Source organism: Amblyomma maculatum, chromosome 3 (genome assembly GCF_055883805.1).
Source record: "Amblyomma maculatum isolate TAMU_Amacu chromosome 3, ASM5588380v1, whole genome shotgun sequence".
Taxonomy (NCBI): domain Eukaryota; kingdom Metazoa; phylum Arthropoda; class Arachnida; order Ixodida; family Ixodidae; genus Amblyomma; species Amblyomma maculatum.
The window spans coordinates 183671164-183695622 of record NC_139346.1 but is presented as its reverse complement, the minus strand read 5'-3'; the positions used below and the strand labels follow the sequence as shown (position 1 = coordinate 183695622).

The following is a 24459-nucleotide window of genomic DNA, read 5'->3' as shown; positions in this document are numbered from 1 at the left end:
ATGAACCTCCAAACCTTTTAAATGTTTAAGAAGATACCGGCTGATCTGATGCTGCCACGCATCACGTTCAGACACAATACATCTGAAAGGCGAGTCCGGTTTATGAGTCTTAACAGTGAAGAACACATCCAAACAGACCTTCTTGCATTCACTGATCCCTTTTGCCAACCTGGTTAGCTTCATATCATTACATAACGCATAACGCTGGTGTCAATGTGGACAATTTTCTCGCCCTACTTGAGTTTTACCTTAAGTCCACTGTTGTATCGTTTGGGTCTGATTTGTATGTGCAGAGAAGGGGCATTTGTATAGGGTCATGTGTTGCCCCAGTTCTATGTAACATCTTTTTATCCTGTGTTGATAGAGCAATTTATACAGCCCTTAATGGATCAGGTTTTAAAATATTTAGATATGTTGACGATTTCTTGGTCATTGTGGATAAGGGCGCTGCAGTGAGTCATAGTGTGGAAAGTGTGCTTTCTATTTTTAAGATACAAGGAAAAGGGCTTACGTTTACTCATGAGCTACCGGTGGACAACAAATTGCAGTTTCTTGATTTAAATATGAAAATTTGTAATGGGGAAGTGTGTTGGAAATATTTTCCCAGGGCTAAAAAAGAGCTACTTCCATATGGATCAGCCCATTCAAAGACTATAAAAAGAGGGATAGCTTCCCTTTGTTTGGAGTCGGCCTTGTTAAAATCATGTATACATATGGCAGAGGAAAGCTTTAATAATCAATTACAAAGACTTGATGAGGCTGGTTTCCCGGGTATGATTATATGTGGGGTGGCAGAGTCTTTGCTTCAAAAAATGAAAGGGAAAAAAAGATCGCCAGATAGGTTGAGGAATAAACGACCACAAGTGATCCCCTATATACATAGAGTTGCACACTGCCTGAAAAAGGTGGCTAGTAGGTTTGAGGTGCCAGTTGTGTTTTCTGCACCCAATAAACTGGGTGGGTTATGTGCAATAATAGGAAGAAAAAACAAAGGGCAATGCGATAAGAAGCATGTTAAAAGTTTTATTGGATGTCGGGTGGGGGTGATTTATGAGGTTCCTCTGACGTGCGGTAATCTATATATTGGGCAAACAGGCAGATGCATTAATGATAGAATGAGGGAACATGAGAAGTCCATAGTAAATGGCAAAGGGTCAAATTTAGCCTTGCACTGCCAAAAGTGCAAGTGTGAGCCGTTGTTCAGCAGGCTAAACATATTAGGCAAGAGTCGGGATAAGATGGCACGCGAAATTTTAGAGGCGTATTGGATACAGAAGAAAGATGAGAGATGCATTAGTGAAGCTTCGTTGAGTTTACGTAGAAAAGAATTTAATTTTATTGAGCAATCCTCCTGAGTTATGCAAAGAATGAGATTATTATCGGGCCTCTAGCTGTTAATCTTGGCCTAAAGTTGGTATTCTTGGATTCATCTTACGTTTTGGGGCCATGGGAGTTTACTGAATTTTTCCCCTCAAGTACATGGGCCTCGTGGCTTCTTAGATATTGGCAAGATAAAGTTGCTCATTATATAGGGACTACTTAAGTTTATGGGGTGTAGATGGACATGTCCTACTGTATATGTGTGGTGGTGTTTTTAGTGAATGACTTGTGACTTTGTGGTGATATTTGCCTGTCCAGCGTGGTAGGAGCTGCTGGGCAAAGCAGAGGTGTGGATTTACAAGACGGTATAGATTTTGTGACTGTCATGATTGGTTGATGTTTTCGGGCTGAGAGGAAGAAAGTGTCAATATTCCCTTGGGAAAGAAGAGGAAGAATAGAAGAAGAGGAAGAAGAGATTGGTCACCGCCATGTTTGGACAAGGTTAAGGTCTGCGAGGAAGTGAGTGCCATTTTCCCCCTGGGCAAAGAAGAGGAAAATGAGAAGAAGAGGAAGTTGAGACGTGCCTGAGTGTAGAAGAGGAAGTGTTTTCCGGTTCTTCTTACAGTTGGTAGTGTGCGCGTGTGCTGTGTATCTTCTCCTGTGTTTGTGTTTATTTGCGCCACATATCTGAATACGATGATGCACCAACTTGCCCCTCAAGCCGTTATTTTGACGGAACTACTATGTCAAAAAGTCTTCTTGTGAATCATGTAGCTATTTATTATTCGTGAAGGGGCAACAACACATGCAAAACCATGATGCCACACATGCTACGACGCATGGAACCAGGAGGAAGAGGAAGAAACGTCAGCGCATGCTGCTGGTGAGCTTGCGCGGGAAAACGAGACACGCAACCCACGCGCCTAAGCTGTCAGTCCAGTCCGTCCCACCTCGAGATTACACTCGGTCAACAACACTTCATAAAAAGGCCCTCAACAAATGAAACCTGAACTCTCGAAAAAGTAACGGAATATGAAGCAGATTTTTCCTCTTTTAATAAACGCCCTTCTTGGGAACGGCAATGGGCGTGCTTTTGTGCGAGAATGCTGAAGCAAGTGACTTCAGCCCTTCCATTTTTCACAAAGCCCTAGACATTGCAGTACCAACAATCTCTGCATATTGTGGCTGTCACGAAAGGGCATGCAGCAGAATAGGCCTGCTTTGGCCGACTTCAACTTGCCTCTCTCCAGGAGCGACCCATTGTGCTGCCTACTTCTGGAATTGTGAGAAACAGCGGAAGATGACATCGACGCGGATGTATACTTCGTCTCACAAGATGTTTGCAGCACTGTGAAAGGCAGAGGCACCCCATTCCAATCAGGATCACGTGCACTACAAAAGGCAATTGTGCTTCTTTGCGCCTCTCGCCCCCCAAATTGGCGGGGGTGACAGTAGGAGCACAATTATACTATAGTGGGCCAGAGGCACTTAGGAGCACAATTGCAAGGGCTCTTCTGCCTTTCGCAGTGCAGCAGATGCCTTGTGAGACGAAGTATAGGTGCTCGTTCACCGGAACACAGCGGGAGGAGGAGAAAACATTACCATAGCTCTTGTACAGAGGTGGGGCTTTCAGACAAGCGCCTCATGTTGAACAACTATACTCGGGGACACTTTTTCTTGGCAATGGAGCCGAGGCTACGGAGCCGAAACGCATCATCTTCCTGCGCAGCTGAATATAGTCCCTAGTTATGTGAGCAATTTCTGCAAACACAAATTGAAATCATAGTGCTAGTTATTCACGGTATATTTTTTATCACGGAACCAATTTTCCGAAATGAAGCTGTCATGCCCAAAACACTTTCCTTGGTCCCACCGGGTTTTCTCGTCTGATGTCTGTCGCGGGTTTTCGAGACTCCCCGACTTTACAAACAAGATGGCGACAGCCGCTTGTTCGGGTAATTCCGGTTGTTCTGGTCGTCTACTCCGCAAGGGTTGGAAGCGTTTTCACCAGACAAGATTCGAGTAAAGTTCGAGAGACATTGGCTGTCGAAGCAAACGAAGAAAATGATCTGCAACGTCTAATGCAGGCCGAAAGCCGCGCGGTCGAACTACATGGCGGAGTGACACGTTTAAAGACGCCCCGCCTCCCTACCTTTGCGCCCATTGCCAAGAAAAAGTGTCCCCGAGTTGTTTTTTTTATAATCTCAGTTGAAAGCTTTGCGAGCCAACAACGCACGCAAGACGCGACAAATATGCACGCTGAATAAAGAGAGTGGGATGGTAATGTCTTCGACACCCTGGAGTGAAGTCACATCGTCCGGCCAAAGCAAGGCTTCACCTCCGTTATTCAGCCCAGCGCTCGTACCGAACGCTGGAAATTTGAACGGCGCGCTTTCAATCGGTGATTGCGCCGCTATTTTACGCACAATCGAAAAAGTAACTTCACGAACGCGATCAACAAAGAGTCCATGTCTGAACTCTGGAAGGTCAGCACGTTTGAACACTGCCTCAGTGTCGCTTCGAGGCTAAAGTTCGTTGGCATCAATGAGATAAGCGTCACCCCGCGTATAACAACACTCGAGGAGGCTTTCTACACTCAGCAGCTTAATGAACGCAGTGAGGCGCGACCGTCAACGGTGTGGCGACGATGAGCGCATTAACGCTCTCCCAAGATCTGGTGACGTCACGTACTCGCGGAGCACTGCCGAGTATCTGCCGCCACGGTTGCTGCCGTGTACGCTCGTTACCACATCCGCTGCCCGTGTTTCGCACGAGCGCGTCTAATACTCGCACCGCACTTTTTTTTTATATATATACATAAATTCTTTAACGGCACAACTGTTCCCCATACAACGAGCTAATTTCCGGCGTCACAAAAGCGCGTATATATTGAGGGTGGCGAGTATGCTGCAGAGGAAATTTGAGATAGTTAGCTTGACGGAGACGTACTAACGTAGGCATACACCGTTTCAACGGACGCCTCCTCCTGGGCACGCACGATGACCGGGCTAAACAAAGTTCGTTATAACGTAAACCAGAATAACTCGCGTGCGCAGCCGGCGTTCAAGTAAAACGGTACGCGTACACGTACGCGAGTACGACTCCGCAGGGACAAAAGACGACCAAATAAGGACGATCTAATAAGGGTGCGACTGCAGCCTGCACTGGGAGCAATGTCCCATTACCAAAATCGTTTCTTTGTACCACACAGCTCGGCAGTAAAACTCCATGGAAACAGGCGCTCACCAACAAAACTGCGAATTGCAGAACTCGCTGCGCGGCGCGCTATTGAGCGATTTTTTCATGTGTGCGCAAGAGCTCCGTGTGAAGTCGGCATGTTTCGAAATAAGAGAATGAAGCGTCAAGAAATCCATGCACGTCCTCTGCACGCGTCACGTTGGTTAAATTCCCGTAATTTCCCGTTGAACCTGGACACTGCACCTCGGAACTGAAACCTAAGGCTCTCCGGACCGAAAACGCCCCAAAAGACGCCATTTCTAAAGGCAGCAAGCCAGGTTTGTAGCCATGCCAAATAAAGCAGATTGCGCACAGGTCCCGGATTTTCACGGGGGAGTATTCACTACGTCTGCCGAAATGGTGCTTTGTGATGTGGAAGCAGTGTTTCAATTATTGAATTATTTGCCGAATGCAAGAAGCTGGAGTGAGGCGAAATTTACACTGGATGCAACCAAGCATCAGCGGGGAATTTTCCCGAGTTTGTTTACCTGAAAAGTTGGTCGCCAGGACGTTCGCTCAAGCCGAATGTTTTGGAAAGTTCCTGTTATATAGCAACTGCAGTACCAAAACGCACACTGAAAACGCAAGAAGAGGAACCAAAGTGGAGGACCGATGAAAGCACCTCACTGTATATAGCGATCGACGCACGTCACTAAATGCCTCCCGCTAATCTCAATTTCGCAAGCCAAGTTGCGACAATGCAGCTCATAGGATGATGCAAGACACACGAGACGCACTCGATAACACTGCGACATCTCACCGCAAGCGGCCGGCGCCCCGGCAGCCTCGAGTAAATGAGTGCCTTTTTTTTTTTTTTTTTTGTTATTTCGTTTGCGTGTGTATCCTAGTTCGTCCTGGGTCTCACCTGCCTGCTTCTCAGTTATTTCGGTCCAGCCTTCATATTGTAGCCCATTTCCCACACATTCGACAAGTGGAAAGTCGATGCGCACAAGCGCAAGCATGACGTCCTCTGATTTAGGCACTGGACGCGTTTTTGATTCGACATATATGGAGGCCACAGTCGCTTCCCATCGTTTTGCAACGAATGCTGTGCGGCTATCTTGGCGCTTCCAGTTTGTAATTTTTATACTGTACGAACATCCATAGAGTTGACAAGTTACGCCAGCAAATGTGCTCTGGACGCGAGCGACATTTGTTTTCGCGGAGGCCAGGCACGTTTGCAACAGCGAAATCTCCCCAGTTCTTTCTGGCAACTGACAGTCTGCCTGATTAAGAAAAACGAAGGGTGCCGTGAAAAGAAAAAAAAAAAAAACAAAAAAAAAAAACAACAACTTTGGAGCCGACTGTTACATCAGCACATCCTCGGACGCTTGCTTGTCTTTCTCAGTTCAGTACATTCGCAATTTCAGCCGACAGACATTGAATAAACAAATGAACAAAAAGGAACCCTCCATCAAACACAAGCGTGTCCCCAATAGACTTTGTAGCAGCTTTTCAAAAGCTCTACGACGTGCGTTCCACACTCACCGCCTTCGCACCATTTCCTGGGCATACAACCACAGAGCAGCCCGAGGTGGTCAGCTTCCCTAACTGCCCCTGACGCCTTCTCCACTTCCAATTATTTATTATTATTATTTCTCTCTCTTCAACGCGCGGCTCTCCGCTGTCGCTTGGGCGATGCTTCGAATCCAATTCCACGTTTCTTTTTCTGGGTCAGCCATGTGTGAACGAATCGATGTTTTGAAGCGAGCATGCAATCTGCTGATATTCGCAGTGACAGGGCGAAAACAGCAGCGAAGACCGGAGCGCCGATGACGGCTGGGAGCGCGACAACTCCGGCGAATAACCCGACCCGCGCCGACCACGACCTCCTGGGAAGACGTCGGCGTGTTCAAAGGCGCGCCGTCGCTGCTACCGCGGCAGACATAGAGGCTCGGCCGATGGCGACCGGTAGCAAGGCGCGCCGGCGATGAATGCGGCCGTCGCAAAGAGGTCCGCGCTGCTTTCGAGAGTGTGGGATTTCTCAGCACGTTTACAATGTAGTTCATTTGTGTTCCTGGCTATATCCTGGCTGACTGCATCTACGCGGAGTTCGAAGTGTAGCCAGAAGCCAAGCCGAGTCTTTTACGAACCCGAGGAGGCGGAGAGAAAAGCCGGCTCAGACGAACAGAGGAGCACCGGAAGCCGGCTTCCGATTCGATTCCAGTGGCAAGCATAGGTCATGCTTTTCATGAGCGAAAGATACGATTCACGTAGGTGGTTTGGCACCAATGTTTGCTGAAGGGCGCTTCACTTAGGCGGTAGCTGCTAGACAGCAATGTGTTGTGTTCGCTGTCTTGTCGATCGTATACACATTGCTCGCAACGTCAATCACTATCAATATTCCTGATACATGTATACGACGCTGCGCTGCTGGCAGCTCTCATGAGAGTCGAACTTGCCTACCCCCCGTTGCTACAAATACCATCCCATTCGGAACGCGGCAAAAAAAAAAAAAAAAAAATCACCAGCGAGAAAGAGTTTGGCCGTGTAAGGGATAGCACTCGGGGATCACCGGGTGAATAGAGCAGTCATTCTGCCCGCTGGTCTAAGGCAGGCCAGCTAGAAGTCTCAGGCGAGATTCGAGAGCAGTAAAATCATCGGTACCTTCATCAAGGGTAAAACAGGATCAAATTTTGCGGGGGCCCAGAAGCGCGCGATGTTCGGCGCATTAAAGCCAGACAGATAACCGACGAATCGCGTTGCAGATCTCCAGGCGTAGCGCGTCAAATAACAAGGCTAATAACAAAAATCAGCATCAAAATGAAAACACAAGTCTCCAGATCTGTGACGTGGTCGTCTCCAGCGGACAAAGAACACGGAGAGATAGAAGGGGAGGAATCTAAAACTGCACAACCATACAATCGTACGCTTCATTCAGAAACCGCATTTTTTGTTTTTATTTATGCGTAAGCAGCATACGCTGCTATTCAGAGAAGAAATATTTTTAACACTGCAGAGAAGAAAATCACAACCTTTGGGAGCACGTTATCTATACAGGGCGGACATATGTTGTTCAAACAAATGTCTGCACAAAATTCACCGAACTGGAATTCACAGCTGGAAAAGTAAGCGGCGCACGCGACACATCGCTCGTGTAGTGCATTCATAGTTGGCACTCCAGACAGGAGGAGGAACATTCTCGACAGTAGGCGTACGAGACGGATCTTAGCAGCATTTTAAACTGGTTTCACTCGCTCGCTGAAAGAAACTTGAGGTTAGAAACCGTGCCTGTGCGAGAAGACCAATAATTTCGCCGCAAGTTCGACCGCTCCAACATCTGCCGCGCTGGCTTCTCAGACAGAATACATATGCTCTTTTTTTTTTTTCTCTCTCTCGCGGACGTACAATGCAGACATATGTGTAGAAAAGTGAATGTTTAAAAGGTGCAGCTTATATTTACTGCCTCACGCTTTTTAAATTTGCAGTTACGAGCGCCGCAGTATTGAGCGGCGAATACGTTCGCGCGAAAATCGAGACGTAAAGACAACTTTCATTTCGATTCCAACCGGTATACAATTCTGGAGCTAGGAGCGAACTAGGGATTCAACGGCGTCCTCAAAGAAACGGCGCGCACACGCACCCCGTGCGGCCGGGGCTTCAGATGTTGGGCCGCGTCCTGATCTTACAGCCTTCGTTCCTCTTTCGGCGTAACAATAGCCCTGTATACATGGACTCGACAGAGTCGGGTCGAGTAAGCTTGTCGAGTAAAAAAACAGTTGTCGGGTTCATGTATACCCAGTCGGGTCGAGTAAAATAGCCGCGGAGCGGGTCGCGTTAACTCGCTTGACCCGCTTGTCTAAAAGCATGTAGACGCCGTCGAGTCAGCGAGTCGAGTTATGGCGAACTCTGGGATTAAAATGCAACCGGAGCGGCGAGGAGCGTCAGCGAAGTTGAATGCCCTCATCAACGATAAAAAAAAGAGTAATCAAAGCTCTCAATAGTAAAAGGCAACGGAATCAATTACGAGTAAGAAACTTGCACAATAACTTCAAATCTCGACGCTGCCGCTGCGATACTTACTCGCTAGAAAGCGAGTTCATGTAGACACCAATCGGGTCGAGTAATGGTGACCTCGCTTACTCGACCCGGTGCTGTCGAGTCCATGTATACAGGGCTAATGAGGGTGAAGTGAAGGCTCTTCGAAACGGCAGCTATTACGAAGCCGCTTTACTGCTTGGTTGATTGATTGAATGAAATGGTTAAAATATTTTGTCTTGGCTGATACAGTACCTCCCCCCTAAAAAGGATGGAGCCCTCAGACCAAGGTCCCAATATTAGCGGGGCCATTGATGCATTAAAGCTGAACTTACTTCTGAAGTTTTTTTCGCAGCAGTTCCGGATGTACACATAGTGTCGTACATATTCTGTGTAGCGGAATATGCAGCACATTGCGTAATGCGACAAACTATGCAATGCACTCCATACGAGCAAGAACACGAGGGTTGTACAATTAAATAACAGCACAGTTTTGAGAATCTGATCGAAAGGCGTGAAGCCTTCGTTTGCGACAACTCTGGATAAGAAGAGCACAAGGTTTTGCAAAGCAAGGCGGAGGCGGCCGCCAACATAAGGCGCCGCGTACCACCTAGCTAGTGGCGAGCTACGAGGTTGAAATGCCATCTGAATTACAAACCCATTCCACGCGCGCGCACGCGCACACACACACACACACACCGTCTTAAAAAAGTCTGTTTGATTGGTACTCGCTTAACCTGGACCGACGCTTCAATACCTTCGAACCATTGCAAACTGCGATCACGCGTCGCTGTGGGGAACGGCGGCACAATGTTTATGCATGCTTCTGGCACGGTGGTTAACGCGCCTAAACGCCAGCCGTAAGCGACGGAGCTCGGTGCAGGCTCGGATATCGACCCGAAAGATGGGAGTTCTTCCAAGAATCGCTATTTTTTTACGCTGAAAACCCCGAAAGATGGGAGTTCTTCCAAGAATCGCTATTTTTTTACGCTGAAAACGGATAAAAAGAGAGAAATTTCACACTGCCGTGAGTGCAGCAAGCATTTAAGAGAGCAAGGTTACGTTCAGCGTGTTTGTCTGTTTGCTAAACTAGTCAGTCGGGAGCAGCCAACGCCGAAGGAACCGGCTGAAACCCACCTCAGCAATTCAAGTGTCTAGGCGTTTCTCTGCGATCTTCCCTACCCGCTCACATGTAAACAATTCAAGGCAGCAGCTGAACGACGCCGCATCTGCCGAAACGAACTGGAAACGACTGGCTCGGATTTCATCTGTGCGGCATCGGCAAATGACTTTGCATTCGGCACAGCTTCGCACCAGCAGGAGCATAATGACTTTTTTTGTATTATTATTATTTCCTTGGAGGACCTGGAGACAGCTCACCGCTGCCATGACAAAGCACTTTCATTGCTGTCTATAACGGCAGCAAAACAAGCGCCAAATGACGTTTGCAGAATGTTGGTCACCGGACTTTATCGCCCGATAAAACTAACCAAGTGCCAGCTCGTTCACTGGGTGAGGTGTGCTTTTTTGTCGATGCACCGTAAGGCGAATTACAACGCTACAAACGCCGGAACCAAACGGCCTGAAAGGCAATGCGAAAGCAGGAAAGTGACAAGCGTGATCCATTTGCTGCAGCGCCGGACAGGCGCTGACGAGGGATGGAAGCATGCATGTCCTCGAGCTGAACATCAGAACTGCCTTTTCAGTTCAAACTCCACATATTTCTAAAGAAATTTCGGTTTCCACCACGCTCGATAGGCGTCTGCCCAATATATTCTTCTTAAAGCAGCACAGTTCGCTGACACGCACGCGACAAGCAGCACACAAACAGACACGCAATAAGTGCAAATTCACGGTTTCAAGAACATTAACTAAACGACTATACACAGGCAGCATCCCGCCATTCATGCCGCCGGCCCTTTGAAAAAATGAAATATTACGCTGCGAGAAAGCTCTACGACCGAGCCACCCTCACGGAACACCAAGCGCACGCAAAAGCCAATGACACAATTCAGTGCACCATCGCTGGATAAAGAAACAATATTTATGACAGTGTTGAAACCTCCGCTGCAACTGCATCTAATTTGTCTGCACTGTAACGGTGAATTCAAGTCAGTCCTTGGCGTGCACTTGGCAATCTCCAGAACGGGAGCATCGTCCGAGTAGGCGTTCCCAGACGCCGTTTCGCTATGCGGGAGGAAGGTGGTATATTTCTACGTGAACTGAGGCCCCTGTGCCTGGCACCTGCACTGGATGATCTCGCCGCTCAGACGCACGAAAATGAGGCGCTTTCAAGCAATACTGAGGCGCGCAAAAAGCTTCGACGTCCACTAGTGGAAAGGAAGGAAAGTGCTATTTATACTCGAGACAGCTTTTGGAAGGTGACTCATAATTCGAAAACGGCCTGCAGGCGGCTTTTTTTCTTTTCGGTGTGGGAACTGACTAATCACAAGCGACACAAACGCCGATACATGGGGACGAGCCGACCACCGCACCTGCATGTGACACACGTGTGGCTGGCACAACCTTTTGCCCATTCCTAGTTCGTTAGTTGCGCATTAGGATATGCTGCAGCTGCTCTTCGTGTTGCCCATTTTGCACTGAACACTAGGCCTACTCAACATATGAACATCAACGCAAGCGAACGTTGTTTTTTTTTTCTTATCTTTTTTCATGCCTTCCTCTTTCATCGCTGGCTTAATTCTTATTTCCACGGTACCGTCCAGGTGTCCACCGTGCATTTCCTTATAACTGCTTACAAATTGTGATTGTGCTTGGTGCATGACAGCCACAGTTACTCATGCAACTTAAAGCTCATGTGCCCAACATGCTACGGACTGGCCGTGCCCCTACGCAGAAACGAACAGAGCATACTAGAAGCGCTTTTGCGGCGTCATAGGGGGCTCGCTCGACAGCTGATCCCCGGGACGCAGGTTCCATCCCGGCCTCAGCGGCCGTGTTTCGACGAATGCGGAATGCAAGGCGCCTGTGTAAAATGTACTCTGCAACATCACAATGTACCAGTTCAAGGAACTCGAATTAGTCGAAACTTCCCAAGCCCTCTAGTACGCCGTCCCTCACAGCCGATATGGCTTCGGGATGTTAAACCTTATTTTCTACACCAAACCATCGTACTCCCATACGTACCGCCCAATGACCACGAAGGTGGCGTTCATCCTATCACCGGGAAAGCAGACCCCACCGGTCATACCGGAGGACGTCATAAGCGGTCTCAGGCACGCACAGCGCGTAGTCACGTGAAGCGACTGAAGCAGACAGCGTCGCATTACATTGATCTCCGAGTGTGAAATGTTTCCGATTATAAAGGTCAGTGGTTAAGTGCGCCGAACTCTGGTGCGTCGAAGTGGTACGGAAAGGCTAGGGAGAAGAAACGGGTGGCGATGTTCTTGTTCTCGACAAGTCTGGTTAGCATTGGGCACTGCGCGGATTACCAGTGTTCCAGGAGTATCATCAGTCGCATTCGCGCGGAAGACAAAGCCAATCTGAACAGCCTTTAAAAAGAAATTATTGAAATGTCCACAAGCACATAATCATTCTTGTGATGCCTGCATTTTTCTACCTCTATCATCCACGTTTATTATCTCGTAGCGCTTCTTGTAAACCGCAAAGTAACAACAGTCGTCTCCGGACCATCCGTGCTGCGCGTATGAAGCCTGAAAGCTTCCGTTTTCATTCAGTACAACATACGCACAAGAAGCCAAACATTTGTTTATAACAATTCAACTTTAAAAATCAGCGACAGCACTTGTTCACCGCTCGAATCGTCCAAAACGCAAGCATGACTTGCGAATGCTTTCCGTAGGCACTAAAATGCCACACACAATCCGAAGCCTGAAGCGCCCAAACTGCGCTAGCGTCCTACAGCGAATGACAGCACTGTTGAATGACAGAGCGTACAGCTACATCACCGGCGATCTGACAGGTTTCTCGGGAGGAAAGCACACTGCTCTCCCTGGAACCACCAGCAACTTTACGTCGACAGCACACGGGTACCTTTTGAGTCCCCCTCCACCAAGGTAACACGCCAAGGTTCTCTGGCTCAGCAGCTGAGCGCCGTAACAGCCACAGCGGTGGGTAACAATGAAGAAAAAAAAATTCCAATAAGACCCACTATGTGCAAAAGTAAACTCATGTGCTGTTAAGAAAACCGGTGTGATGCAATTTAAAGGCGTTGAGGTAAGATATGTTGAAGTCCGTCAAAAAGGATCCACATAACCTTCCACAAACACAGATGCGCAATAAGAAAAAGGATAGCTTTATTCGCGAATAGATTCATGATCAATACAAAATGTGTCGCACGCAGCACACAGATAGGTAGTAATAAGAACGGCATATTTTGGCTTTTATTTTTATGCGCACAACAGACAACACTGAAAGCAATGGCGCCTGTACACAGCACTGAAACGAAGGCACTTATCCACGCAGTTGCAATGATCAACCATACGAATGAATGTAACGGCTTGCGAATTTTTTTCCGAAAACTATGTATTCTCACAAGCTGGAGCAAAACGCATACCAAAATCGAAGTAGCGCAATTCGTGAGATGCTGACGGTCGAAGCGAGCAAAAACTGTCCGCGTAAATGTAACGACGTCTGCAAAAGCGACTAGGTGTGCGAAAAAAAAAAAAAAAAAAAAAAAAAAAAAAACATCAGACAAACTTAACCTCATCGAAGAGCGGAAGGACAGAAAAAAAAAAAATCAACGCGAATTGTGTGAGGCAAAGACGCTTCAAACTACATGGCTAGAGAAAACAGATCAATACATTGGAAATTAATTTCAAGACAAACACTACATCCGTTAAGCTATGCTAAATATCCCAGAAGTAGTTCAACACAAGCGGTAAACAAATTAAAAAAAAACACACCTAAGTTACACTTTCGCAAAGGAGCACAGAACACGAGCGTCAAAACTTGGAAGCTTCGCTCTCGGGAAAATCTCAAGCCAGCTTCACGACACATGCGCCGAGCACAAGAATACGGAAACAAAAATACAACCTGTTTGAACGCGGCCACACAAACAACGAAGAAGCGAGTATCCTTCGCGAAACGAGCTCGATATATATCCACCCAGCTGGAGCCAGACTGCGACCACGGGGACGAATCGATCGCCGAGCGCGCAAGAAAAAGGCCTCGTACGACCTCGCCAAAATCATGCCGGGAGCGGCGACACGCACACGTCCGTTTTGTAGGCAGTGCCGCACGGAGGTAAACAAGAGTTGGCCGCGGGCACAATCCGATCTTTGAAACCAATGCGGGGGGCGGCTGGATATCGCCGCTTCGACGACGCACGCATTACGAACACGAGTACGAAGAATCCGGACGCAACGGTTGCAAGCTCCAACAACCGGACGGATGCGATACAAGACTGAGAGCTGTTTTCGTCCCATCATGCCGCGCGCGCCGGTGATAGAGGGAGAGAGAAAGTAAGGGCGGATCAGGCGCCGCCGGCGGTTGCGCCCAGCTAGGCCTTGCTGGAAATCTGTCTCCCGCACCCTCCCCTGTCGCTTTCTCCCACCGTCTCCACCCCCTCCGGTGAGCCCCCTGGGAACTGAGCACATCGGCACTGGACAGGCCTCCGCTGATATCAGCAGGAGGAAAACTACTGACACTCGTTGGCAGCGCGAGGGAAGGGGAGAGGTACGGCTGTGTAAGGAACGCGAGAGGAATCAATAGGAAAATATAAAGCGACGGTGGGTGGAACACATCCGGAGCGGGGATTCGAGAAGCCTGCCGGCTGCTGGCAGCCTGTCGTCCCCCACCCTGTTGGGTCCCCTCTTTTCAGGCCCCGGAAGGACGCATGCAGATAGCCGCCATGCAAAGAGCAGGCGAAGGAGAGGACAGCTGCGGCATAAGGGGGCTCACGCATGATGGTCCTGGCAGCAACACTTCGGGGAGAAGAGATACGACCAGACTAGGATCGGGGCTGCTGGAAAAGAAAGTGAAGCGAGCCGTCCCTTCCCAGCACTACTGGGTGCCTTATTTTGTGCGCGCCGCGAAACCGCACGTTGCGCGAGCATCTTCTTAAAACAACGTGTCCAAGGCAAGGGCGCAGGAACAGGCGTACACGCAGCAGCTGGGTTTTAAGTCCCCGAAAAAGCTTAGTCGTCAGAAGCGCGGGAAAACGGCAACCCGACGCCAAGTGGACGGTCGAGGCAGCAACTCGTGCAAGCAGCCCGGACGGCGGCCATTCTAGCAGACGACAGCCGGAAGGGGCGTCTGAGTCGCCATGGTAACAGAGGCAGCGCGCCCTCTCGGTCATTTCGGTCGGCTTCCGCCCTCGACACTTCGGCTGTATATTTATATATATACTTATTTATGCAACAAAGATTATTTAACGGCGAGGGTTCTCTCCGTTTTTGTGCATTTTGTGCAGGTTTATGCAACGACCGCATCCTCCTCTTCCTCCTCATACTCTCCGCCGCGGTCGATGCGAGCGGGCGAGCGTTCGGGCACTCGCTGCGACTATTTTCATCGCTCCGCCGAGCATGCCGCTGTTGTGTTTGCTTCGCTGACGTTCTCTCCCGCTCCCCTTACCCTTCAGTATGTAAATTATGATTGGAACCGTGGGTCGCTTCATTCGTCCGGTGTCGCGTAATTATTATGCGCGACGACGGGCAGCGAGCCGAGACACGGGAGTCTCGGGAACAAGAAAAGCATTTAGGCAGCTCATCACAGTGAACACCACCAGGCTCGAAATCTGCGGAAGCTTACGCACGCTCGTTTCTAGTACACTTATCGGCAGCCTGAACTTCCTATCATAACGGCAGTGCACGGCCTACGCGCGTCATGCGCAGTGCGCGCCGACGAAGATAACTGAAGCGGATAGATTCTCCGTACCGCGTTCATATATGCACGGAAGAAGCAGGTCGCCGTCGGTAACGTTGAAACAGCGCTTTCGAAGTGCGTCAGCGCGATTACGAGTTGAAATTACATGTCAGGACACTCACCGATACGATGGGGCGAGATCCACTAGCCGTCGTTAGATCCAAGAGGTCGGGCCGTTGTGGTCGTGTCGTGCCAGTTATCCAAAAAGAGTGCGTCGTATCAGGTTATCACACACCGTGTTCGCGCACTTCACTGGTACAATAAAACGCCGAGACGGTTTTCGCGACATGCACGGCACGGGCTGTCGACGATCCACGCTCGGCAACGTCGGCGGCGGTCCTCGACGCACCCCTAGAAAAACGCAAGAACCTCTTTCCTTCTTCAGCGCTCGGCTGGCCAACTTTCTGCGACAAAAAACCTCCACTTCCATTGGTCGCTCAGTAGTGTGACGTCACTCACAGCCTGTAGGATCCCATGATAATTGGTCCCGCCTTCCCCAGCAGCTAGAGAACACGGCCTGGGCGGCCCAAATTCAAGCCAATGAAGGCAGCGGTTATGCACTGATGCTGGCTCGCTCCCATTGGATCGAGCAGCTCGCAGCGCCGCGCATGCGTGGTCGGGAGGAGGCCGTCTCGGGTCGAGTCCATTGTGAGGCGTCACGGGGGTGGCAGGGTAGAGAAGCCTTGTCGTCTGCTTGTGTTTGCTTCGAAAGCGGCCGTGGCGTGGCCTTTGGAAAACTGCCTCACCGAAGCTGTCGCGCTCTTAGGGGCGGCCATTTGCCACGCCATTACTTCTGCGCTCGTTCTTTCTTTGTGCGCTCGCTCTTTTCGCCCGCTCGCCCTTATTGCAAGGCGTGTGCGTGAGGATTGAAGTAGCGCCGCTGGCACATAATGAGCGCCCCCAGGTCATGCTGCACTCGGGACGAATGCGAAGCTGGCGTCCTCGGCGCGGGCTACGTGTGCGCCTGCTCAGACGCCATGCCGACCGAGAGGCTTACCCTGGCCTAGGTCTCTCTACCTAATATCTGCAGTGGTTCTGCACGTGCGCACTTTGCGAGCGGGCAAAGCGCGAGGTTTATTTTTGCGGCCAGCGGTGCTGTATCGGCTTACGGTTTATTTTGAGGCCGTCGCTTGGGGGGCCTTGCGGGAGGCCGCGCGGTGCGTTGTGGGGCTTTTGAAAACGAGGAAGGAAGCTTTCGAACCGCGCAGCACTTGACACTGCATTCGCCCAGGAAGCGTTCGTTCAGTGGCGCTGCAGTTCGTATAGCTGGCAAGCTCACTGAGCTGCATAAACGACCTAGAACACGGCGAGGACGAATCAGGTTCCATAACGATGTGGCAAGCGAGATGAATAAACGCTTGCGTGCCAAACCTGAAGTGAAAACCCTATAGCCTCGTCGAATGCTCTCTGCTACAAGTGTTCTGAAATTTCCCCTGCATGGTCAAGAAGGCTAAAGTGGGACATCCTGAAGACGTCTTTTATTGATTACCACCAATGCCCTTCCCCTATATTGATATTTTCAGTAGGCAACTATTTTATTGAGCCACTAGTGTGTAGGCAAAAAAAAAAAAAAATCAAGATCGCTAAAATGGCCCTTTTACCAGTAGCACACCTCTCTTTCGGACACCGGGCGAAGTACGTTTGACCACGCAAGTTGGCCCCGGCTCCTTCACCGATTTTCTGTTGGAATACGTTCACCATAGTAGGCTGGGCTTATTTTACAAGCAGTACTGGGCCTTATTTCTTTTTTTCTTTCTTTTTTTTTTTTTTTTCAAGCAGCTCTACTGCGCGTGCGCGAATCCCCCTCGGTCACCATTTTCGCCAGAATGCCATAGGAAAATAGAGGGAGGAGTTCGCTGCACGTGATTTTTTACAAAATGACGTCCCTCGCTGCTTCGGCGCGAACAGCTGTAGAATAATTGCGTGCAGTGCTAGCATCTGATAGGCCTTCGGAATTCACGCATTCTATTGCCGCCGCCTCCCATAACTCGCCTCAAGCGAGAAGGCACGGCCATCAGGATCACCAGCCTCCTGTTGTCTTAGGTTAACAGGGCTTCGAGGGTGAAGCGTACGTGTCACGATGCGTTCACAGATGATTCACGCGTCTGAGCACATGGCTAGGCGATACCAGCCCTGCACTCAACTACTGCTTGGCTAATAAGTCCACCTCACTATTGTGAACAAATTTCTGCAAGAAATCTGCGAGGAAGCCTCTGCAACCCGTCCAGCGTATTTCGCCTGGCGGACGCAAGACGGGTGTGCAGGGCCGGTCTGCCCTCAACTGACACGCGTGAGTACATATACACCTTCCCCCTGAAACTGGCAAACCTGACCGTGTCATCTCATTTCGAGTGCAGGCGTATACAATATACTTGCATTTAAGAGGGCCTAGGAGATGCTTGCACTGCACGTAATTATCGTGCCGCAGTTCGTCTCGTCGATCATCGAGGGGACGTTCGCGGAAAAGCACGTACAGCGAACTCCTCCCCCAATTTCGTCTGACATAACGGGCGAAAATGGCGGCCGAGGAAGTTTCGAGCATAGACAGGACGTTACTGCAAAAAGGTCCATTGAAGTAAGCCCTTCTCAAAGTTGCGTGAATGACCGCTTGTGAACAATGTAATATTGTTCAGATTGAAACCAAGGTGGGTGTAGTTCCCAAAGCGACATCCTATAGAAGTGTGCATTGAGCATGCAGTCACTTCTGACTTTCATCCGATCCGCTGTGCTTCCTGACAAGATCCCTATGAGCACCAGCGTACGCGCAGCTGTACACAGCTCAAGAACACATGGGGCGGATTTCCCCAAAGATCGCAGGTGTGCCTCCACGATATGGGATTAACAACGACGTTATGGTGATCGTTCGGTGCCGTTGACCACATGTTGCGTGCGGCCCGAGAAATCGCATACACATGCGGTGGCCCACGGAGCACCGTTTGGTCACTTTTTTTTTTTTTTTTTTGCTCTTCCACCTCTATATATCACTCAACTCGAGCGAAACCATCGGGGCCTGAGAAACCATGCACCACAGTATTTCCCCCCCCCCCCCCCCATATATGCGCTCTCTTCCGACATTCTAAGTATTGCCCGAAACGATATATCTCGAGTTTTCGGAAGGCGCGGGCGAAATGAGGCGCACCAGCGACGATCGACTCTGCACGCCAGCGAACCTTTCTCGAGTTTTCATCACTAATTCAGTATCAAGCCTCATGCCAAACGGTATACGACGGACCCTCGCCTTTATCACGGGCACCAGCGAACAACCGACGAGAATTCGGCATCTGACAGCGGTGGGCCTTTCGCCAACAACCCATCTTCTTACATTGCTTGGAAGCCAGGGTCTCGTCATCGTTCCCTCTTTGACTTTATTAGAGCTGCCAGCCCTTATCTTTCCTTTAACACCCCTTCTTATTTTCGTTTCACATATTCCGTTATGCCTTGAGGCAATAAACAATGTTATTAAAAAAACAGCCATTGGCCGACAAAAAATTCGGAGGACGCTTAATTAAGCTTCGCCTTCAAGAGTGGAACGCGATAGCGTTATTGCACCTCGTTCGCACCACCCACTCATTCGCTCGGTATGCTCTTGAGTCCCGAAGGGGAGAAGCGGGTGAGCGAAGATAGTGATCTAAAGAAAGGAAAGACGCTTGATTCTACAACCCGTGAGGGTGCACGGCGAAACGTCAGGGGCGAGTGGCGCGCCACGTGTCGGGGCAGCGCCGCACATTGCGAGGATGGGTTCTTCTGTGTTTTGCCGCAAGATGGCTCTGCATGTGCGCAGAGCGCAGAAGAAATGTAGCGGAAACCTACTTCGCTACTCGTGTAACTGCGACTTCTGTAAAGTAACATGCTCATAATTACCGATATACACCGCAGTATGACGTTCTACGGCACGTTTCTAAGGCAACACCGCATTCACTAGAAGCGCTTTTGTACCGCTTTCAAACATCGAACTCGTGGCTGAGTGGTAGCGTTTACGTCTCACACTCCGCGGAGACCCTGGTTCGATTCCCACCCAGCCCATCTTGGAAGTTGCTTTTTATTTATGAAGTGCATGTCGGGATTTATCGCTCAAGGCCAACGCCGCCGACGACACCGGCTTTTCTGCGACACGAGCTCCTTAACGCTACCGCGTTAAAAGTGGGCACGAAGCGGGCTCCCAACGTATAAAGGGCGCCTTGCTGCATGGGACGAACACCATCAACGTACTCATGACACACAGAGTCCGAAGTGCGACGTTGAAAGAAAGCCGTGATGATATTAACAATAATTGGTTCACAGGAAGGGAAAGGCGCAGTATCTGACACACTTGTTTCTGTGGACACCTGAACCGCGCCGTAAGGGATGGGAGGAAGGTAGGAGAGAAGCCGTGCTATGTCAGATTCTCATTTTGTATCGACGAAATGCAGGCGTCCCTCACATCGATTTGCCCCCTCACGCACCTCCTCCTCCAACATGCGCATCACGGCTATCCTGCACAGCATGCATGCATCACGGACTTTCGACGGTTGCCGTCAAGCCGAGGTTGCCCACCACAACCCATCCTGCTCTCATTCACACTCCAACATATATTGATTCGATGCCTGCTCATTTTAAAGTCCTATAAATATAGTCTAATGTAACGCGCGTGCGTGCGCGCACACACGATACGTATTTTGTCGAAAACAACTGAGTTCGACGCACCGCGTTAACGTAAATGCCAGAATCGGCCAGAATAGGCTCCGCTCCATTCGTGCAGGCTTCGCCCGCTGCGGATATCTTGTCGATCCACAATGCACCGCGCAGAGAAAAATATAACAGATCCTTATGGGCTGGCGGTACAAGCTTGCTTCTCACTCATATTCTTTCACGTACCGCACCTCCACCAGCAAGAACTTGCAAATATTAGGCCCAGCTGGCAGTCCATCAACGGCCTTTTATGGAAGCTAGCTGAGCGTCCATCATATCCTTGCAAGGGGGGTGCATGCAGTATTCAAGGCCTCGCACAAGCATCCCCTAACCCTATGATGGCTAAATTGCCTGTGCCTGAACTTGAAATACGTGTTTCGCGAGGATCCGGAAACCACCGACCTCTCCACAATTTTGTCTGCATGCTCGTGTCGCCTTTTGTCCGAAAACCGGATACGAAGAAGGGTCGCTGAACGACACGCTGGAATGCTGCGGGGACAACGTGCTAATGACAGCTACACATGCGCTGTTGCGAGGATGGCGAGGATTCCGGGAACGGGAAGAAAGTACCAGAGGTGACAAGGAAAGCAGCAGAAAGACGGTGGGGCAGAGAGGAACGAGAGACGCGCTAGAGCCGATCGACCCAGCCTCGTCTCCCGAGGGATGGATGGATTGATTTATTTATAGGAAGGGAAAGGCGCGGTAACTGTCTCACGTGTTTTCTGTGGACACCTCAACCATGCCGTAAGGGAAGGGAGTAAGGTAGGAGTGAAAGTAGAAAGAGAGAAAGGGAAGCCGTAGTGGAGGGCTACGGAGTTTTTTCGACCACCTGGGGGGGGGGGGGGGGATCAACTTTATTAGATAAAAAAAAAATAGTCTACGACTGCCCGAAAATACGGACTCGCTAGTCCTTGCAGCTGTGGCCATCATCTCCCACCTCAAGCACCGGATCACCGCAGTGGCGTCCATACGCAGCCTCAAAACCGTCGGGTGAGCGAGGGCATCCAGCTCTGATTAAATCTGTTACTGGCCCTATATCACGGTGAATCCTGCTCTCCACCCCGAAAAGAGTCCTATACCAGGACATCACAACCCTTCAGGATGCATACACTGATTCAATACAGGCTATACGCGCCATTCATAAGGGTCGCATTCCTGAAGGACTGTACGATGATCTATACACAGAGCTTTTACCAAACTTCGTCCCCACACTGTCACACAGATGGATTCCTGGTTACGAATCCCAGACAATGAGGTATAGTGCATCGCCTCGCCCTCATACTTTAGCACCGGGCACCTGGGATCCCTGGCTTTATCCACCCACGTGGGACGCTATTCTTAGTGCCTTCACAAAAAAAAAAAAAAAATAATAATAATATTCACTATGACAACATTATAGGAACCCCTTCGTATCTTCCTCTTCCTGACAAATCCCTCACTACCACGCAAATACGCGTTCTTCGACGCATATAACTAAATAGTTCCTCCTTCCCGATCGTTTCTATACCGAGTACACCAGACATTACAACGCATGCCCAATTGTTCTGAGCACTATGCAAACTTAGAACACTGCATGTTTTCTTGCCCTGTTGCAATACAGTGACCTCATTTTCCACACCCTCCTCCTCCAACGTGCACGGGTTTGGTTAGCCTCTGACCAGCTGACCATTTGGCCTTGGTGACCCTGGCCCAAGACATTCTCTACGCTTAATAGTGCGTTAAATAAAGCTGTTTTCTCCTCCTCACTAGTTTCATCGACGCTGACATCAACATCCCCCTCAAACGCGCGCTCTCCGTTTCGGCAGTCCACTTGCGTTTCTTTCGCTTGGAGCAACTGAAATCGGCTTTGAACATCTGTGCTTTTAACCCTACAAGGCTGTGTTGTTGTTGTTGTGGCTGAAGGAAGAAAGAAAAGAAAATGCACGGGCCTGCTACTGCCTCTGTAGCTGAGCCACCTCCGCTGCCTCGTGCAGACAGAAGAGAAAATAGACAAGAAAGAAAAAAAGAAGAGGGAGAGAAAGACGCGCGCCGCAACAGCCGTCGTCCACCATTGAATCCTGGCCTCGGCGGCAGCTTTTCGATGGAGCCGAAAAGCAAGGCGCCCGTGTGCTGTGCGATGTCAGTGCACGTTAAAGAACCCCAGGTGGTCGAAATTTCCGGAGTCCTCCACTATACGGCGTCTCTCATAGCCTAAGTTGGTTTGAGACTTTAAACCCCACAAACCAAACCAAACCACCGAAGCAGTGGGAGGTACAATGACGGCCTACAAGAGATAAAATTCGGTGGCAGGCTAGCCCCCGCCGCAAGCGGCGGTGACCTACCTCCCAGCCCCATCAGGGCCAGGATCAGCCACCCTTCACCACCTCCCATCTACAAGGCTGTGTCTAGGCAGGCCAGACTTACCGCGTGGCATTGTGTGTGTGTGTGTGTGTGTGTGTGTGTGTGTGTGTGTGTGTGTGTGTGTGTGTGTGTGTGTGTGTGTGTGTGTGTGTGTGTGTGTGTGTGCGTGCGTGCGTGCGTGCGTGCGTGCGTGCGTGCGTGCGTGCGTGCGTGCGTGCGTAAGGAGGGTCGATGGGCGGGGGAGGGGAAAGGCGGGCGTTTGTTTCGCGGACCCCCATGGACGCAGCTCGCGCACGGCATACATGGCAGTAATTGAATTACAGTAATGGAATTACTGTAATTTAATTACTTTTCTCGGTAATTTGTAATGTAATGAATTCCTTTTTCGGGTTGGTAATTTAGTAATGTAATGAATTACGTTTAGCAGTAATTTCGCAGCAAAAGTAATTAATTCCTTTCGAAATTACTTTTACTAAAATGTGCCACTACTCTTTCAAGGGTGCGGCAGAAAGTTAGGTGGGTGGATGAGATTAAGAAGTTCGCAGGAGTCAAGTGGATGCAGCTAGCACAGAACCGGGTTAAGTGGAGAAATATGGGAGAGGCCTTCGCCCTGCAGTGGGTATAATCAGGCTGATGATGATGATGACTCTTTCAATAGACAACGAAATAGAGTGCCGCGAAAGCAGGAACGGCGTGCGGCAAGCGAAGCCAGCGTAACGGATCGGCAGTGCGTCTGAGACCTCAACCATTTTCCAATCAGCAGGATACAAGGAGTCAAGGGATGCTGAAGGGAGAGATTGTGCAAGAAGGCTGGAGCTGAAAACTAGTTTGGAGCGCGGCGCAGCGTCACTCCCTGTTGCGTCGGCTAGGGCACAGTGGTGCCTGGTTACACTCGTCGCCACGGGGCGAGGGAGGATTGGGGTTGGGGGAGATAGGCAGAAGGGTCCATGAAGTGAGGCACCGTGGCTTCAACATTACTGCGCATTGAGTACAAATGTGCTGACATCGATTCTTGGGACTGCGGAAGCAATAAATAACCTAGCTTTGGGCCTTCCAAATGGCGGATACCGCTCCAGGCCAGCAAGACGCTGGGTTCGCCGGTCATTTCAAGACCGTTCGACCATGTTTTTTTTTCTTTTGCGGTAGTCTTGTTTTTGTAATCGCCCGTACTGTAGGAGAGAGGGAAGGACGGAATTTGGCGGGAAGACGAAAGAATGGGTGTGCTTCGCGTCTGGAGAACAAGTTGCTGTTTTGTTTACTAGCTTTGCTTAGATTTTGCAGACGTGGATGAAAACTAGTAAGTAATTTAAAAGTAATTTAATTACTCAGTAGAAGTAATTGTAAAGTAATTTCATTACTTTTTGGTAACAGTAATGAGTAATGTAATTTTCTGCGATTTCCAGCAAAGTAATTAGTAATGTAATTTAATTCCCTTTCAAAAGTAATTTTGCCATGTATGGCGCACGGATGGTGCCTCTGTTCTTGGACTCCTGTCAACACCTGGGCCCAGTTTCGCTGTCGCGCTCTACCTCTCTCCTACCATCCCCCTCCCCCCTCACCAAGACGTGGGTTCACAGGAAGGGAAAGGCACAGTATCTGTCACACGTATCTGTGGACACCTGAACCGCGCCGTAAGGGAAGTGAAGAAGGTGGGAGTTAAAGTGGAAAGAGAGAAAGGGAAGCCGTAGTGGAGGGCTACGGAGTAATTTCGACCACCTGGGGATCTTTAACGTGCGCTGACATCGCACAGCACACGGACGCCACTTCGTTTCGCCTCCATGCCCGACAGTTCAGTATAACAAACATTTGTGGGCGGGGTTCAAACAGCCTACTGTATGTTGTGCCATAGTGCATATATTTATTTTTATTTTTACCTACCCTACCCTTTCTCCATATATCGCTCACCTCTTTGATTTCCTCTACCGCTTCCTCACTAACCCTTTCTTTCCGTCGCCCCAGTTCAGGTGCTTCAGATAGCAGATACCGGGGCTGGCAAACATCTTTTCCTCCCTTTTTGCATATCCTGATAATAAACACGTATTACTAGTACACTGCCACAAGGTATAGTTT

General features: G+C 49.6%; 2 protein-coding genes across 12 annotated transcripts in view; one reads left to right on the top strand and one right to left on the bottom strand.

Moving 5' to 3' along the window:
• Positions 1 to 15920, bottom strand: part of LOC146197141 (uncharacterized) — a 212031-nt gene extending 196111 nt beyond the window's left edge. For 3 of the 11 annotated variants that reach the window (XM_084598910.1, XM_084598909.1, XM_084598911.1), the window contains exon 1: positions 15504 to 15919. The gene's annotated coding sequence lies outside the window, so the exon portion shown is untranslated. Of the gene's footprint in view, positions 1 to 15503 lie in introns of all 11 variants that reach the window. The other 8 variants (XM_084598914.1, XM_084598906.1, XM_084598907.1 and 5 more) reach the window with 5 other exon arrangements.
• Positions 1 to 24459, top strand: part of LOC146197140 (uncharacterized) — a 216137-nt gene that overhangs the window by 151913 nt on the left and 39765 nt on the right. The gene's annotated exons all lie outside the window — the stretch shown is intronic.